The following is a 12,038-nucleotide window of genomic DNA, read 5'->3' as shown; positions in this document are numbered from 1 at the left end:
CATTACTAATCTGACATGAGATGAAAGTCACCGCAGGGGACTGAGTCCCTGCACCCTAATCACACAAGCCTGATATATCTGTAAAAGCTTAGATGGGGTGGAGAGATGTAATGTCACAACAGCAACAGTCAGCTGAAACCCAGTAATTTTCCTTATATGCCAAATCTCTTGCATTTCTGGTTTCTTGAACGTCTCTAAAAACAAATGGTTAAAAAAGAAGAGATTTTAAGGTTTTACGTTCTTCTTCTTCCAAAAAATGTTTCAAAAAAACCAAAACCCCAACACCTGAAAAAGTCAAAAAAATATTTTCTTGGCCTTTTGGTACATTAATTAGATCTTAACAAAGTACTGTTTGCAAATGAGGTCCAGTTTGTCTTAAAGCCTCCTAGACTAGGCCTAAGAGCAACTGAAGGAGTTGGTGAGAAGCCAAATATATATCACACATCACACAGCAGCTGGAATTAACTCTGAGTTTGATGTGATCTGGCTATTGAAATAGGAAATCAATCCTTCCTTTTTTCCTCCCTCCCTCCCTCCCAATTTCTGGCTTTTTTACAAATCCACCAGTCATAATAAAAATCATCCTTTGTGTCATTTGAAGCACCTTTACACATTCTAGACAATTTTTCTTGAGTCATATACCAAAAGTATATCATTTATAAAAATTATTTTTTAAGTTATAATATAAATTAAATTTCAGTCCTTTTAACCACTTATTTTGCCATTGTTCCATCAATATAATCATGCAAAGTTCTTAACACATTTTATCATACAATCTTTCACTTGTTCTTCTGTTTCAAATTTCAATAAAAGCTTATACATTTTGACAATTGCATGTTCATCATTTGTATGTAGCTCAAATTCTGCCTTCTGCTGCTCAGTTCCAGATGCTTTATCTCTCCTAAATCGTTCTAAACTTTAGTGCATACAAAAACTATTGAAAACTAAGTGTCTACAGCTAGTTGCTCTTTTGATTTAATCTCATATTCTCCATGTTTCTTTTCCAATAAATCCCAGTAATTAACTATTTTTCTTTACTGTTTCTTTCCTGTAAAATGCTTCTTGCGCTGAGACAGTGCAGCTTCTAATTATCCTGGCAGCTGCATCGCAGACTAGGTTTAGCATCTAGATGGTCTCAATGACACCCCATCAGGTGTGAACTGCAATAGACCAACTGTGAAGTGATGCGGGCATGATCAGCTATAAGCAATGCATCCTGATTCAGGAAATGGCACACTGATACATTAAATGTAATTCTGCAAAGACTCTCATGGCCATGTTTCCATCTGCTGTTCCAGCAGAAGTCCAGGAGGATTTCCAGACTGCAAATCTGTTGTCAGTCCTTCCAGTTCAGAAGTAAACAAAACAAGGATTCCTGGAATACTACTTTACTGTTATATGGAATAATAATAGAACCTGGTATCTCTTTTACCAAATAGATTCAAGGTGGGGTTGTTTTGAGTTTTTCTTATGACTTCTCCTTTCACAGGACTGAGTTGCCTGTCAGTTCCCTTTAATTATTCTTGCATTCCTTTATCAAGGTTATCTCTATATTCCTTCATACCAATTTTGAAGGAGGGAGCATGATCCTGCTAAAAGGCCTTGAATTCTCTTACTAGGGTTCAACATGTTACTTCCCATCCAGACCCTAAAAATCTCCAGAAATCAGGACAGGACATCCACTGCAACAAATGTCTGGATAAGGGCTGATATGTAGAGCTGGATATCATTAACCTATTGATGATTCCCTGGCCTATGAATGACCTTAATCAGCAGCTTCATGCAGATATTCTGAGGAACTTTAAATTGGAGTAACTTGGGTTGAATTCTCTTTCCCAATGAACTGAAAGAAACTAGTTAGGAAGGAGGAAACCACTAACTGAACTCCTACTCCTGAACCTCACAGTTGGTCCAGAAAGACTGATGGATGATATCAAAATCTGCTATCAAGTCTAACAAGATCAAGAGGCTTGTCTATTCATAACATCACCAAGATGGATCTTCAACTAGTAAAGAGACATCAGAACTGTCCTTATCAATATATCAATATCCAGTGAAGTTTCTATTTAGGACATAAGGTACATTGATGTAGCATAGTTTTACAAAGGACATTATGTCATTCCCTTACACCATTACTAAAAAAAAGAAGAAGTCAATTCAGAATTCAGATAATTTTTCCAAGTGATCCAGAAGCTGTTTACCATCTGATCAATTATTTACTTCCAAATATTTATTAATTGAAATAAGTGGGGACCAGTCTTCTGATATCATGCAATGTAGGTTATGTTGAAAGGGGTAGGTGAAATCAATCCAGAATGGGAGCCAAATCTTAACACACAGCATTTAAAATGTCTCTGTATCACTGTGTGAGTATTTCCAAACAGAGGGATCTTAAGCAGAAATTCCATCCCTACTTTCTTAACATATTTTACTGATAAGGAAAAAAAAAAGAGAGAGAGAGAAATGGTGGGAAGGCATAAAAGGATTCTAAAGGGCACATGACATCATCTGGGTCCTTATTAAAGTTCTCTGAAAAAACAGGGCAATTGTACAATAAAGTGCTCAACGCTCTTCTTCCATCTCATCATGTGGTTAGTTCAGAGACAAATCAAGGGTGGATTTTGTATGACCTGTATTACAGGTCAGAAAGCAAACGCTGCATTTTTGAAAGATATTTGATAGAATGATTGTTTTTTACTGTAAAGTAAGATGCAGGGGGAAAACAATGCATGCATAAATGAGGTTTTGTTTAGACTTCTTTGCCTTTCTGTTGCATGGGACAAAATGCAAGGGACAGCATTTGTCTCTCCTGAATTCTTCTTCCTTGGCTGCCTATCCCCTCTAAAAGTCAACAGAAACTAACGTGGCTATTCTCCCTTCTTAAGGCTCTTTTCTCCACATTTCTGCTTGTATCTACTGCACCTTTATGGAAAGCAGATCCCAGGAGAATTCATTTCATCCTTTACTTTCTGTGGCTTCCCCCTCTCTACCCTACTCACTTATCATACTCATTGTAAGGCAGCAGAACAATTTTTGCACCTTTCTTGTTTTCATTCCCCCTCCCCTTCTTCAGGACAGTTGTGGTCTCTCTCCTCCTAGTGGCTCTTATTTCCCCCCCCCCATCCCACTCCTGCTCTTCCATTCCTCTGCTCCTTAGTGAGAGCAAGTTTTGAAGGTCCAGCTGTGTGAAAATCACACAGGAGTATGGAGGAAATTATGGATGGGCCAGATGCAACCAACCAACAAGAACCTTCTTACCCTTTTTCCTGAAAAGAATCCATAACTGGAGCCAGATCTCTCTTCAACTTATCTAAGGAATAAAGGAGATCTTCCACTTCTCCACAGGGGATATTGTCCATTGTTCTTACAGTTTTGTAACAAAATTGGATAATGTAAGGGCTCTTTAGGTACACTGCTTTGGATAGATACCTCTATTCCAAAATGTGGTATCTGCTATCTAGCATTCCTGACATTATTCAACATTCTCTTGATAAGCTCAAAGAAAGAGAGACCTGCTCCTTTTTACTTACTCCGTCCCATTAGTTGAAAGTTTACTATTTAACCATAAAATTAATCTTTAACCATAAATCTACTTTCCTGAGTTTTTAGATAACTCATTCATGTTCTATGTTCTCCTTGACATATTTTCCTAAAATTTTAGTTTATTTTCACTATTCCTTTTCTTACTTTTGTTGTTCTTTGTTCTTTTTAAACCTTTTGAACTTAAATGAATACTCACGATTGCCCACTAGAAATATCTCATGTTTTTTTCCAAGAGATGACAGTTCCTCACTTAACTGTGCCCACCTTTGCTGATCTTATCAAACTATGTTACTAAGACATCTAGTGTTTTCTTACTATATTGAAAAATTGTACCACTGTGTCGACAATACAGTACTTCTTACTGTTCTTAATTTGCAATGCACAGCTAAAGAAGATCCATTTTACATGCTCATTTCCCCTGAAGTAACTTAGAAAACCACTGCTATAGTTTATACTAATCCAATTTTGTTGTATTTTATGATGGTTGTTACATTTGAACCAGAGATGTCAGATCTGTACAAACCAGAAACAGGTGCAAAATATTGGTTCAGGCAGTCACACAGAGAGCTGGAGTAGGATTCATATGAAAGTACAAGATGAATCCTCTCTGCTCACCAAACCTCTGATGTCTGCTTGTGAGAGACAGAGAGATGGAGACAGGGAGGGAGGGAGGGGAGGGGGAGAGAGAGAGAGAGAAAAGGGAGGGGGAGAGAAAGAATATCTAACTTCTGCAGTGCAGTTCAAACCAAAAGGGGAAAGGTCTTTCAGAATATCCCACACAGCTGCAAAGAAAAACTATGTTTCGTTCAAGGAATTGCCAAAAATTGCCACATGTGCTTACATTTATATTCTGAAACATCTTTCTCCCTTCAGATCTGAAACTGCACATTACTATTATAAACTGCTAAATGAACTCATCTACTTGGTATGCCTGTAAAAATAAGGAAAGGGGTTCACTGATCTGTACTGACAAGAGTGCTGCAGTCTTCATGCAATGAGTTATCTAAAAAAAAACCAAAACATTTCCCCACAATTTTCCTTTAATTGTATCCAAGACACATCCTCTGAACCTTGTTCCTCTCCACTTCCAAATCAAAAGTGGCATCTTGCCTGAGTGGAATATACCTAGCTGCTTTCCACCTTTCCTAAGATGTTCCAACCTGTACCCTCACATGAGTAAGAGCAGTATATACACACTCCATCACTAAATAAGGGCAGAAAGGAGCTGCCATCATTGGTAGCCGGTAGTCTTCTCCAGCCCAGACAGTGTAAGATGCAGCTTGAAAATAAACAAAGAAGAAGACAGGTTTTGACCTTGAAGCATAATAATATTAAGATATATTTTATCTCCAAGAAGAGGTAATGGTTATTCTTCATATGTACCATTAGCTGCTATTCCAATCCCAAATCAGGAAGCATGCTTCTACTTGAAGTTGAAGCTATGGCCTATTTATTCCATTTAAGGGCCAGCATCTGCTTCCTATCTGGAACACCAGAGGCAAATGCCAGAAACCTGCTGGGTATTGGTTTCTGCATTAACCCACTTCTGTTTTCTGCTATCTGAACATTTTACAGAGAGGATGGACCCTTCTTGTCCACCCACCCTTATTGACCTCTGTTCCTTGGCACAAGGAACCAAGAAGGGATCTTTGTTCAGAAGCCAATTACCATGAAGCACTTCCTGTTCTATGGAACTTAACACTATCTGTAGGAGTTACAGGGTGGGGCAGAGAGATGGCTTATAATGGATTATGTCATCCTAGCTGAAGAGAATTTCTTCAATTCTTAAATAGCATGAGTGGGTGGAGAATAGCTATATCTTCCTGGTCTGCTTTTTCAATGCTAAATCTTGCCATCCAGCTCTTAATTTACTCATCTTGGGGTCATGTGCAGCATAGGACAGGATAACAACTGCTGCCTGCCTGGCTTAATCAAAACCAGAACTCCCTGACAACTCTAGGACATTCGAGGCCAGAAGTCCGAGGAACCGCAGTTGTGCTGGCCACAGATTACAACAGATGGTTTTTGTTGCTGGCTTGAGATTTGGCAAGAGGCTTTGGGAAAGCGAATTACTCAAAGAGCAGGGAACTGATCTCCTAGAGTGGGAGTTTATGAAAGGCAGAATTGGGGGAAGGATGATTCATAGGTACTTTTCAAAGAACCCCCAATTAATTTGCACATAAGCAAATGAAGAAGGGGAACCCTAGCTGGCAAAACAGCAAGCGAAGAGCAGCCTGGGATGGGAAAGGGGGTCACTTGACTTGGAAAGCAGCTCAAGAGTTTCTGAAACAAACATCCAGGTCTAGATGGGGGCCGATGCAAATTGTTGTTATCTCTCTAGAGGCTTTCTTTGTAGAGATGTTTCCCAACAACTCATCTAGATTAAACAAACTTTTCCAAGAATGCAGACTCACCTGGCCTTTCCGAAGCAAAAGACGACAAATCCTTGACCAAGTTGCAGTTAACCAGCTCCCTCCCAAATGCTGAGATTCCTGCAAAATGATCACATGCTTGCTGAGTTTTATGCTATTTAACAAAAATAGTGGTTTGGGGGTATTCCTGATAGACCACTCCATCACGACTGAAAGAAAGGTGTTTTCTTCCTACAATATTTAAAAGTGCACTGGCAAAGAATTATACAAAGCAAAGGTTTTTCATGCTGCTAAGAACAGTCTTCAGTGATGCACTCTTTTCACCGCAAGTCCAGCCACACTGGGCAACTAAATGCATCCTGGAAACCTACAAACTTAGGGAGAGCAAAAGCCTCTTCTTTGTTGATTTAAGAATGGTATGCCATTATCAAGATTAGCAGCCACTGATGGTTCTATTCCATTAGAGACAGGGAGACAGAACGAAGCTCCAAGATGACCCATCTCTATTTGAATGAATATGAGTAAAGCTTAGGCTGTGGACAAATGTCACAGAATTGGGGACTAGAGACAGAAATGGGAACAAGGAAAATGATTCTTGGTAACATGACACAAGTTTGAGATCAAAGAGTTCAACTGACTGGCTAAAGTGACAAGGCAAACAAAAGGAAATTTTGCTCCATACAACACACAATTGGCTGAAAGAATTCATTGCTTCAGGATGTTGTGATGGCCGTCAACTCATGTTACACATGACACCCAGCTGCAAGTATCTTTTTTCTCAAGTCTCTTTTGCAGTGATGTGACAAGTGGGGTGGGGTGGGGGGGAAGGAAAGGGTTGTTTTGAGCAGAAATTGGCCAGAGGGGAAAGAGTTAGAGACTTGGTCTCTGCAATATCTGTCTTTTGTTCCTGGGTAGTATATGCATAAAAAGCACTAGAGGAAGTAGAATAGCCAAAATGCATGTGGACAGTTTTATAAAGAAATAGGACAAATATTATGTACACAGAGTTTTGCAGCCATCTTAGTGATTTAAATGTCATTATAACAAAATGAAAGTATAAAATACTATGTATAAAACAACCAAAGCATGCTATCTAAAAACAATAAAACGCATACTACAGATAGTCCTCAACTTATGACAACAATTAAGCCTAAAACCTATGTTATTAAGTGAGACATCTGTAAAGTGAATTTTGTCTCATTTTATGACCTTTTTGCCACAGTTGTTAAGTGAATCACTGCAGTTGTTAAGTTAGTTAACACTGTTGTTAAGTGAATCTGGCTTCCCCAATGACTTTGCTTGTGAGATCACAAAAGGTGATCACATGACCCCGGGACACTGCAACCGTCACATATATGAACCCATTGCCAAGCATCTGAATTTTGATCATGTGATCATGGGGATGGCACAATGGTCATAAGTATGAAAAATGGTCACATTTTCCAGTGCTGGTGTAACTTCGAATCGTCACTAAATGAACTGTTTTAAGTTGAGGATTACATTTTTTAAAAAAAAAAAACCTTGATAATCTCATCCCCTCAGACCTGCTTCAAATTCATCCACAAATTCTGAAAGTTCATTGGTAAGGGGGAGAACAATACATGAATTTTCTATTGGAAATTTTCTGTGATGGGGCTGCTACTGAAAAGGGCAAAACCTCTGTTCTGCTAATGTCAAAAACAGGATTGCTGGATCATTAAACCATAAGGTGTGATTTCCACATTCTCAGTCTTCCAGAACAGTGGCCCCCAACCTTTTGGGCACTAGGGATCAGTTCCGTGGAGACCACTTTTTTAGTGGACTGAAGGGGGGCATGGTTCCATGTACTACATGCATCCCCCAGAATGGGGCTTCACTTGTTTGCTCAGCCCGGTTGCTGGCATGCCGCGGCCCAGGGCCAGTTCACAGACTGGGGGTTGGGGGACCAGTGCTGGCTTGCCCCCGGTTCGCACCTGTAGTATAGAACCGGTAGTAAAACTGGCGGGAGGCTCTGCCCACTGACCCCCGACATCATCAAAATGCTTCTGCATGTTCGCAGAAGCTTCTGCGCAGAAGAGCATGCGCGCACGCAAGCTATTGGGGACCCCTGTTCCAGAGGCATCTGGCTAGCCAATGCTCCTCACCATGGAATCAAATCTTTTTGAACTCTTGCCACCATTCAGACTCCAGTTCCTACCTTCACCCATTTCCAGACCTACCCAGTGCCATCTGAAGGACATTGGTTTACTTTCCTATGGCAGGGCTGATTCCACTGGACCCAGTGAACCTTAGGCCTAATCTTATGAGGTTATTTTTATGAACCTAGAACCAAAAACTGGACATAACCCTGGATATCCTGAGGAACAACTCTTTCCTAAACAATGGTTTGTGTCACTGAAGAAAGTATGACTATCAAGGGAAATGTCATGGCTTCTTTTTGGTGCCTAATATTCAGGGTGGATAAAAATTGATGACTTTTTAAAAATTTAAATCAGATTTTTTAAATTTTTTTTAAATTTATTTTAATAAAATGCTTTTGGAGTAAAAATATATCTAAAGATAGTTTTCTATTTAAGATACATTAATAATTTAGTTTATTCAGCATGAAATAAAGCTTAGTTATGTAGCATGGGGCTGTATATTCTGCAATATTGGGACTGTTGGTAAGTCAACAGTGGGTCAGAGGAGGAGCCGCTGCAGGACAGAGATGACAGTTGCTCTTTAAAAATTATGATTTAAATCAAGTTAATTTAAATCTAGCCTTTTTACTAGTGATTTAAATCGTGCTAATAGTACATCTCTGATTTGATGCCTAGCCCAAATTCTACAATCTGAGGCAACCATATAGCTGATTGAAATCCCTGAAAAAGTCAAATGTGGATAGGCTGAAAATTAAAAGGCTGAATGTCAAAAAAAAAAAAAGGGGGGGGTTTACTTCCCAGCCACTCATGCAAAGATCTAAATCCACATAGGCCGCCATCACAGGTCCTACTGGCTTCTTTTAACTTCCCTTCATATTGTACACAGTTACACTAAACAACTGCCAAGTTCCCATCTTCAGTCTAGGTTCTCTTCTCAAGAAGATCAAAAATAGATTTTAATTGAAAGAGACAGATCTTTCCAACAGGCCCATATGCCTCGAGCCACGGACAGCCCTTAATCAGGGGCTCTGTTAAAGAACAAGTGCTTCAAATTAACTTAAAAGTTTATCTTTTTAAAAACCAAGATCTATTCAGAGCACATCCTCACAACCCTCCTCCCAAACACTCCCTACCTCACCTGAGAGACGATTTTAGAAAAGAAAATTCTATTTGTTCAAGCTTATAAAAGAATATTTTTGCAGCCTGAGAAGGGCAAATGCGTCCGACCAAGCCAAAGCATGCCCACAGCCAAGTTATTTTGGCAACTCACATAGAAAGGCCACACCCCAGTGGTAACATCCCCAGGATTCTGCCTAATTATCCTGCCTCCCTGTGCTCAAGAACAGGATCTGGAACAGGCCAAAGCCTATTAATTCAACTTTGTTTCTCACAGTGGAAAACTCGATGGTTCTGTGTGCTCCCAAGCAAGAGGAAAAGAGTCCCCTCCTGCTACTTTTCTGCCATTGGTCTTTGGAAACATGTGCCCTCAATTCAGAGATTACAGGGAATCTTGAAGACTAGCAGCCCCTGACTGACCTGACCTCCAGGAATGTATCTAACCACTTGAAAAACCATCTGAGTTAAAACCATCCATACTTGTCTTGGCCCACTTGCTACCACGCGCAGCCCTCCTCAAGGTTTGCTTTCTCAGATATTTTCATCTATTGTCTGCCACTTGTGCTTGGAAAGCCCTTGCAACTGGATCATGTCTATAAGGCTGCCTGGATGCAACAGGACATTTGGAAAAGAAAAGAAAGAAGAGTGCACTTCTTTTTCACAAGAGCCACTGACTCTTCTACAGAAGAATAAAAGCAGCCGCATGCATGGGGTATATACAGTACTCAAACCCTGTATAGAGTTTGGAGAGAGAAGCCCGGCTCCAACACAGGACCGCCTGAACCTTCAGCAACAAGAGCAGTGACCAAGCCCAGTCGACGCAAATATAACACCCAAGAACCAAAGGCGTTAACACCGTGGGTTAATAACAGCTAAATTAGCCCATTCATCGGGACAATCGCAGAGATTTCTCCTCTCCCGCTTTTTCTGGGGGTGTGTTGTGTACACGGGAGCGTCCGCTCAGGAGGGGGCGCCTTAAAATGAGAAGAAAGGATGGAGGGGACATTTGAAAGAGCAGAAGCGGTCCGAAGGGCGGGCGCGACGGCTCCGCTGTCCGGGCGGGAGGGGGGAGGGAGAGGGGGAAGAAAAGCTCGGTAATTTTTTTTCCCCTACAGAAAAAAACAACACCAAACCAGCGAAGGGTCTGCGAAAGGGGCAGCAGGAAGCGAGGACAACCTGGCAAAGGCTAGACTCCGGAGGCCGCATCCCGGAGCCGAGGACAAAAGTTGCAAGCGGGGAAGGGGGGTTGGGGAGGGAGAGAAAGAGGCGATTCTCTCTGGCCAGGAGGAGCGAGGGATGCCTGGACTTCCACAAAAGAGGGAGTCGGAGGACGCAGAGGGAAGAAGCCACCCCGCGCTTGGCGGGACGGCAAGCGGCGAGTGCCCAACGCAGCCGCCGGACTCACCTCCAGGCTCCGGCAGGCGCCAGAAAGCGGCGGCGACGGCGGCGAGGTCTCCTCTCAGCCGGCTGTCGAAGCCCGAGCTACGTCGGCAGCCGGGTCGAGCAGAGGGGCTGACGAGCAGCCTCCATCGCCCGCCTGCCCGACCTCCCGCCCACTCGTCGATGCGATCCAGCTGTGCCTTGGATGCAGCGGAAAAGAGGCGCGGCGCCCGGCGGGCTCAGCGGCGCTTCCTCCGGCAGGGGGTGCGCCCCTTTCTTCGACTGCCCGCCCCTCTCGCTGCCTTGGCTCGCAGCGAGCCGGGGCAGGACGGGATTCATGGGCTCTTCCCTCTTCTGTTCCCACCCCGCGGGAGGCAGCAGCCGGCGGAGCAGATCCGCAATAGGCTAAGGGGGCGTGAGGAGGGGCGTGGGTGGCAGATTCGTATCGCCCGAAGGCCGCTTATCAATAAAGTGTAAAACGCCCTAAGGATTAAAATATCAACACAGAATAACGCTATCCCCACACAAGTCCCCGACTACAGAAGGTGCCCTCTCTGGCTACCTCAACAGTGCTTAGCCGTCGCAATAGACGCTCGGGGTGCGGGGGTGGGGAATCCAAGCGCTAGCAACCAACACAACGACCCTCCAAGGTAGGTCGCGATTAACTCTCAGTTTGGACAGAGGAGGGCCGAAGTCACCGGGCGAGTTGCAGGTAGCGGCAAGGCTCGAATTTACTGGGGGAAACTCCTTGGATCTTAGTTCAGCCTAGCAAAAACAATTTTTCGGGATTAAATACGGAAGGGGGAGGGGCGTTAATGAGAGTCGGGTCGCTCCTTGTTCATTTAAAAAAAATGCTTGATTGAAATTTACGGTAATGAGAGCGATCAAAAGGGCGGGAGTGGGATGGGAGAACAACTACTGGCGGCAACTACTCGCTTATATTAACTGGATCGCAACAGGCTCTTAGACCAACATACCGCTCCTCAGTTTATTGGGCAATAATAGGCTACAAAATTATAGCCGCGCAGCCCAGCAGTTACTTGTATTGTGCTGGCAGAATGCTGAAAGCTTTATTTTCCGTGCAAAAAATGTGAGTGGAACAATAAACGGAATTCTTGCGAGTCTTTTAATGTGGGTAAACTTTAAACAGAATCAAACGAAATGCCAGTTAGAGCGGAGGATTTGTTCCGAAGGCGGGGGAAAACAAAGCCAAATCTCAGCAAACCCGAAGTTTGGTGAGCAATTGGGAGATTCCACTTCATGAAAACTTGAGGGAGGGATGAGTAGCGTGCTGTTTTGCGGACAGGCGATTCTGACTTCATGATTTTAGCAAGGCTTGGTCCGGACGGTGCTCCAAACAACCACACTCGAAATGCTTTTCATTGTTTTGCCTTCCCCATCGTTGGAACATTGCAAAGAACTTTGCTCTGATGGTCTAGATTCTGGATTCCAGGATTAATCGTGGCATAATTCCTTGGAAAAAGCTGGATATTGCCCTTCTCCTTGC

The 12,038-nt window shown here is 42.6% G+C and overlaps 1 protein-coding gene across 5 annotated transcripts in view; it reads right to left on the bottom strand.

The window, feature by feature from the left end:
* Positions 1 to 10,938, bottom strand: part of S1PR2 (sphingosine-1-phosphate receptor 2) — a 69,143-nt gene extending 58,205 nt beyond the window's left edge. For 2 of the 5 annotated variants that reach the window (XM_087886558.1, XM_087886559.1), the window contains exon 1: positions 5,958 to 6,031. The gene's annotated coding sequence lies outside the window, so the exon portion shown is untranslated. Of the gene's footprint in view, positions 1 to 5,957; positions 6,032 to 10,556 lie in introns of those variants that run through there. The other 3 variants (XM_034434312.3, XM_034434311.3, XM_034434316.3) reach the window with 3 other exon arrangements.
* Positions 10,939 to 12,038: the final 1,100 nt, after the last annotated feature.

Source organism: Pantherophis guttatus, chromosome 2, assembly GCF_059756535.1.
Source record: "Pantherophis guttatus breed Tessera chromosome 2, ASM5975653v1, whole genome shotgun sequence".
Lineage (NCBI taxonomy): Eukaryota > Metazoa > Chordata > Lepidosauria > Squamata > Colubridae > Pantherophis > Pantherophis guttatus.
The sequence above is the reverse complement of the archived record's forward strand: the minus strand, read 5'-3'. Positions and strand labels throughout refer to the sequence as shown.